This window comes from Eubalaena glacialis, chromosome 4, assembly GCF_028564815.1.
Source record: "Eubalaena glacialis isolate mEubGla1 chromosome 4, mEubGla1.1.hap2.+ XY, whole genome shotgun sequence".
Taxonomy (NCBI): Eukaryota; Metazoa; Chordata; class Mammalia; order Artiodactyla; family Balaenidae; genus Eubalaena; species Eubalaena glacialis.
The window spans coordinates 182,121,500-182,128,293 of NC_083719.1; positions in this window are offsets into that span (position 1 = coordinate 182,121,500).

Below are 6,794 nucleotides of genomic sequence, written 5' to 3' on the forward strand. Positions count from 1 at the left end.
TGGGGGGAGGGGAGTTGGTTCAACTGAACAAGGATCGGATGCCGGCCCTGTATTCAATCTTGTATTAGGCCTCTCTGGGGAATTAAGAGGAGACCACTGTGATGACAACTGGCTCGCGTTGACTCACAGGTGCTGAACGCTTCCGTTTTACCAGCGGTTTATAAAGCACAATGCCCAGACCAGCATCACCTGGGAACTTGCTAGCTCTGCAAATTCTAGCACCTCACCCGAGACCTATTGACATTCTGGGAGTGGAAGCCCTGCAATCAGTATCTGACGGAGCCTTCCAGAAGATTCTGACACTTGCCCAAGTTGGAGAATCCACTGCATGGTACCAAGGTTGTTCCTTCGCACCTGCTGTCCCCCTGCCTGGAATGTTCTTTCCCCAGATCTGCGGCCAGCTGTCCTTCTGAGTAAAGAGGATGAATTAAGCTCCAGCCCCTACTTTCACTCTCTCCCAAAACCCCACTGCAGTGATAGTATAAGCGATTGTTTTAAAAGCTACACCAAAAATTGTAAGCCATCAGGGTGGAATGCCAAATATAATTTCCTAGCCAAATGCCACAATCACCACCGTGTCTCAAGCCTCAGTTATTGGTGACCGCCCCCCAACTCCGAAAGAGAGTGTGATGGGTGGCAGCTAAAATAGAAGCGTTGGTCTAAAGTAAATTCCCAAAAGAGATATCAGCTGTGCTCCCCATCAGGGTGGAAACGCAGCCGTTTTGGGTTTTTTGGTTTTTTTTTTTTCCTCTAGACAGCGGAAATGGCAGCGTTTCTGGTGGGAGGAATGCAGCTGATGGTAGAAGAATCACGCCAAAAGCATGTGTTAAACAAATGTGTGAACTTGAATGCAGGATTTGAAACTTTCCCACCTTGACCCTCGCCCCCCACTCAGCAGCCAAGATCTGAAAGATGGGGATGGTGGGATCCTTTCTCTGAGGAATCTGACCAACCAGGAAGATAGATATAAAGATACTGAGGCCAAAAAGCCCTCCCCAGATACCATTGCTCTGTCAAGAAGCTCACAGGCCACAGGCCAATCTGTTTATTATTAAGCCCTACCCCACAGCAATGTCACAGACAAGGGTTGTCTGAGCTGACAAAAAGAGGAATTCAGAGGACTCCCAGTCAACATCTCGGACAACCCAAATGAAAAGTGTCTCTCTCTCGGGCCCTGGTTACATCACCCCGTGACATTACCTTACTAGCAGTTTCCACCACGTGAGATATTCTTGTTCATTTGTTTGCTCACTCATGGCTGTTTCCCCCATGAAACTGTTATCTCCCAAAGAGGAGCATCTTCACCTGCCTTGTTTCCAACCTAGAAAATTGCAGGCCTCGATCGTATTGACTGATTGATTTCATGAATAAATGAATGCAGTATAGCATAACAGTTACCAGCATGCGCTCTAGAAGGTGGACAAACTGCAGTCCGACACCGAATGTTTTGTTTGATTATTTTCATTTTGAAGCACCTGGGAAAAGTCAAAAGAAGACTCTTTCCTGACGTGCAAATCATGTGAAATTCAAATTTCAGTGTCCACAAATAAAATTGTATTGACACACAGCCACCCTCATTTGTTTCCATATTGTCTGTGGTGATTTTTGCAATATTATGGCAGAGTGGAGTAGTTACAACAGAGATTGTCTGGCCCACAAAGCCCCAAATATTTACTCTCTCTGGTCCCTTTCAGAGGAAAATTTGCTGCCCCTGTCTCGAGTCTTGAATTTTAGCCGTCAAATTTCTTGCTGTGTGATTTTGGGCAAGCTGCTTCACCTCTCTGAGCCTCACTTTTCACATCTGCTAAATGGGAATAAGAGTAGGTCTCAAAGCATAGCTGAGAGCTTGCTGTGAGCAGTGCCAGGCACATGGCAAATGCTCATTCCAGGTGAGCTGGGTCACTGACTCTTTTCTACAATTCCAATATGTGGATGTAAAAAAACTAAGACTCCAAAAGTTGAAGTCATCGAGCCAAGGACTGACAGTGACTGTTCTGAACTCTCTCGATGCCGAGGGGCTTAGCAGAGTTCTGTACACCCCCTCCAGAGCGGTGAAACAATGCCTGGCAGGGGAAGGCTCAGGCCGCAGCCTGGGGAAGGCTCAGGCCGCAGCCAGGGAGCCCCATGACGTATTGTTGTGGTCGGTACATCTGAGATAGGCAGCCCCGCCCACTATGGAGCTCTCAGCATCAGCTGCCTAGCACCCCACGGTTTAGTACAGTTGCACCTCTGTGCTCAGCTGTCTCCCTGAGGTGAGCGTGGGCCCTGGTTTTCCTCACCTCTAGGGGAAAGGCCTGAATTCTCACTGTCGCCATCATAGGGCTCAAGGGAGGGATTGGGCAGGAAGCAGTTGGAGGGGGGAGCACCCTTCTTCCCCCTTGGAGGCCCAGCGAACAGGCACCTCCTGCAGGAAGTATGCCTTGATTTTTCCTAGCAAACTCACCTCCTTCTCTCTGGGCTCCCGACTGCCCCCCATCCCGTATGTGGCCTCCCCCAGGGTCAACTTTCCACTGGCGTGGATCTTCCACGTCCCCCAGGGGAAAGGCAAAGCCTGAAAGAGACCCTTAGTGATTGCCGGGTAAGTGCACAGTGAGAGGGTACGGGACCCCATGGGGGGCTGTGAACCAAGAAGAGAAGAAAAAAGAGAAGGGAAGGGTTGAGTGAGGTTGGTCTCGAGCCGAGGGGGTATCCACATGTGTTGAAGGAGGAAATTGATGCAGAGAGGGGAACGGTGTTCTCCAAGTTAGTCAGGTCTCTGGAAAAGCTGGATCCAAGTCTCCTCAGCCCTGGATAGGCCAGGGAAACACAGACCTGGCACAAGAGTGCACCTGTGATATTGTGTAAACACGACAAGGCATGATGGCATAATTAGGCTTTGTGGATTTGGGGTGCCTATCCAGCTACTCTGGAATTGTGTGTTTCCAGTGTGATGTGTGTTCAGGGATCAGGAAAGGGGATGGGGGGGTCCCACGCGTGCACCAGTGTGCTTCTGGTTGAGGAACAACAATAGCACAAGATCCAAACCACTTAACTTCAAATCCCAGCTCTACCTCTTGCTAGTTGTATGATCTTGAGCAAATGCCTTCACCTCTCTGCCTTGAGGTTCCCATCTGACAAGTATAGCTAACACAGGGACCACCTCCTAGGATTACTGTCCAGAATCGGGAGCCAGAACAGCACCTGGCATACAGTAGGTGCTCTCCAGGACTAGTCATCATTGCTGCCAGTGGGGCTGACCGTCTGGTGCCTCTGTGCGACTGTAGGCAGGGGTTTGATCTTGTGGATGAAGCACCAGGGTCCAGAAACAAGTGTGGACATCTGAGCCAAAAACAGGCAGGAAATATTCTGAACGGAAATAGCTGAAAGAGTCATTGAAAGAGAAATGGTCAGATTATCACTCATAGAATCAGTTCAGTAATCAAGCTGTGGAGGAGGTTGAGTCATCTCTTTGGGGCTCATTAGAGATCTCTAAGGGCTAAGAAAACAAAGAATGCGGATTTGGTTTCAGAGCAAAGATACATTTGCATAGCACATATCTGGAAGGTATATTAAAAAGCTAGGGGGACTTAGGAGAATGATCTGAAAAAGAGATCATGGACCTTTCACTGTATAAGCTTCTGCCCACTTGCATTTTCCATGTTTGCTTTCTTTTGGTTTTTGTGTGTGTGTTACATACAGAATGGTGGTCAGGTGTGAGCACACAAAGAAAAAAACCAGTGGCCACATACACAAAAATTTTTTAAAGCGAAAAAAATAAGCAGAGAAAGAAAGAAACCGGTGGCCTTAGCTGTTTGGAGGAAGGGAAAATTTAACATCAGTGACATCAAAGGCAGGAAATGGTGTTTCCCTGCTAATGGCAGTGGAAGGACACAGGGATGGGGAAGACCCAGGCAAACCAGGGCGGGCCCTGGGTACCCCTCAGAGGGGCCCCGTCTGTGAAAAACCAGCTCATTCAGCTGGGAAACTAGCCAGCCTGCCCCAGGAAGGAAGCCCCAGCAGGGCTACCACCTGGAAGGGACTCTCCAACTGGCCCAGAGGGGCAGCCACCAGACAGACACCAGTATACAAAAGACACCCCCATTCAGGCGGTACACAATCACACAAACCGAGACAGACACACAAATACACCACACAGACATACACACACTCACACACACACACACACTGAGACACATAATCATAGATACGCAAGAGCAGCCACCAAAGCTGGCCACAGACACACACAGAGACACAAGAGATACATATTCAGAGCATATACACCAAGAATAGAAGGACACACAATCGCAGACCTACAATCACACACATACCAAAACAGTGGTGGAGATACACCACACAGGCACATGCTAAGACATGCCCAGAGGTGCAGTCATAGATACACAAGATCAGCTGCCCAAGCTAGCCACAAGCACACAAAAGGACACATCCGTGCCCATGATCACACATACCCACTAACACATAGCCTGAAAGAGTCTCAAAGGCTCTGGGGTATGCATTCAGAGACAGACAATATCAGATGCCCAGAGACCACCAAAGGCACTCAAGTCACACACTGACACAGGCTGACCTGGAGAGACTGGCAGAGACACGAAGTACAAGAAACCCCGGCCCCGCCCCCAGTGAAGATCCAGGTCCCACCCTTCGAGCCACCCAAGATCCACCCCCCACAGAGGGGACCCAGGCCCTCCTTCTGGGGGCCTAGCCCTCCCTCCCTTAAGGAACCTCTGGGTCCCTTTCCTTGGAAGCGACACCCAGTGTAGGCCGCGGGCGACCCCTGGTGGACCGGGCGCCTCAGTCCAGGGCTGCACTGAATGGGTCGGTGGGAGGGGGGCGTCTAGGCTGAAAGGAAGGAAAGGTGCTTCGGCATCGACTGCAAAGCCCGGAGGAAGGTGCGTGGCAACGGGGTAGCGGGGACACGGGCGGCCGGAGCGGGATCAGACGGCCTTGGACACGGGAACAGAGCGTGGGAAGCAGGAGTGGGATGGAAGACCCTCACCCGTCCCCACTCGGTGCGATCCCGGGTCCCCGCGGGGAGGGTGCTGCTCCGGGGACTGTGGAAGACGCAATAAGCCCGGCGGCGAATTCCCATTGGTCCGCGCCCGACCAATGAGGAACGGCGAGGACTCCCGGCGGGGCGGGGCAAGACAGGGCAACCGCTGATAGAGATGGAAGGGACCCGCCTACCCAGCCTGGCTCTCAGCCCGAAAATGACCACCAGGGAATCGCCCAAGGTCTGCAATGCCCAGCACGGAGACCGCTGGCCCAGGAGGACTCTCGTCAACTCCGATATGACTTTGACCCGCGGAACCCTGAAAAAGGTGGGCTTGCCCCTCCCAGAGTTGATCCCAATCTCCCAAGCCTTGCCCTCTCATCAGCCCCTCCCACTTCCATGTCATTCTCCCAGGCCCCGCCCACTTCTTAGCCATCATTGTCTCAAGCCTTGCCCACCCCCAGTCTCGCCCACTTCCCCATCATTCTCCCTAGGCTCCGCCCACTTCTCAGACAGCAACGTTCCAGGCCTTGCCCACTTTCCTACCCCACCCACTTTTCTACTTTTCTTCGTCCTGCACCATCCTCTCCCCCAGCTCTGCCCTTCTATTGTCTCCTATCTGAAATCCTCGGCCCTGCCCTGGGTTACACTTTTCCAGAACTCCCTGCCCCCTTCCCAGTCCAGACCTTCGAACCATCCCCATCCCTAGTCTGAACTTCCCTGGGGACACCACAGCCTGCGGGTCTCTAAGCATTTTGTCTGAGCATTTAGGCCCCGCCCATTTTGTTCCTCTCTCTACCTTCTTCCAGACCTCACCCACGCTTTCAAGACCTTACCCCACTTCAGACTATATTACAAAGCTACAGTAATCAAGACAGTTTGGTACTGGCACAAAAACAGAAACATAGATCAATAGAACAGGATAGAAAGCCCAGAGATAAACCCACGCACATATGGTCACCTTATCTTTGATAAAAGAGGCAAGCATATACAGTGGAGAAAAGACAGCCTCTTCAATAAGTGGTGCTGGGAAAACTGGACAGCTACATGTCAAAGTATGAAATTAGAACACTCCCTAACACCATACACAAAAATAAACTCAAAATGGATTAAAGACCTAAATGTAAGGCCAGACACTATCTAACTCTTAGAGGAAAACATAGGCAGAACACTCTATGATATAAATCACAGCAAGATCCTTTTTGACCCAACTCCTAGAGAAATGGAAATAAAAACACAAATAAACAAATGGGACCTAATGAAACTTAAAAGCTTTTGCACAGCAAAGGAAACCATAAACAAGACCAAAAGACAACCCTCAGAATGGGAGAAAATATTTGCAAATGAAGCAACTGACAAAGGATTAATCTCCAAGATTTACAAGCAGCTCATGCAGCTCAATAACAAAAAAACAAACACTAGGTGTCCATCATCGGATGAATGGATAAAGAAGATGTGGCACATATATACAATGGAATATTACTCAGCCATAAAAAGAAATGAAATGGAGGTGTTTGTAATGAGGTGGATGGAGTTAGAGTCTGTCATACAGAGTGAAGTAAGCCAGAAAGAGAAAAAGAAATACAGTATGCTAACACATATATATGGAATCTAAGGGAAAAAAAAAAAAAAGGTCATGAAGAACCTAGTGGCAAGATGGGAATAAAGACACAGACCTACTAGAGAATGGACTTGAGGATATGGGGAGGGGGAGGGGTGAGATGTGACAGGGTGAGAGAGTGTCATGGACATATATACACTACCAAATGTAAAATAGATAGCTAGTGGGAAGCAGCTGCATAGCACA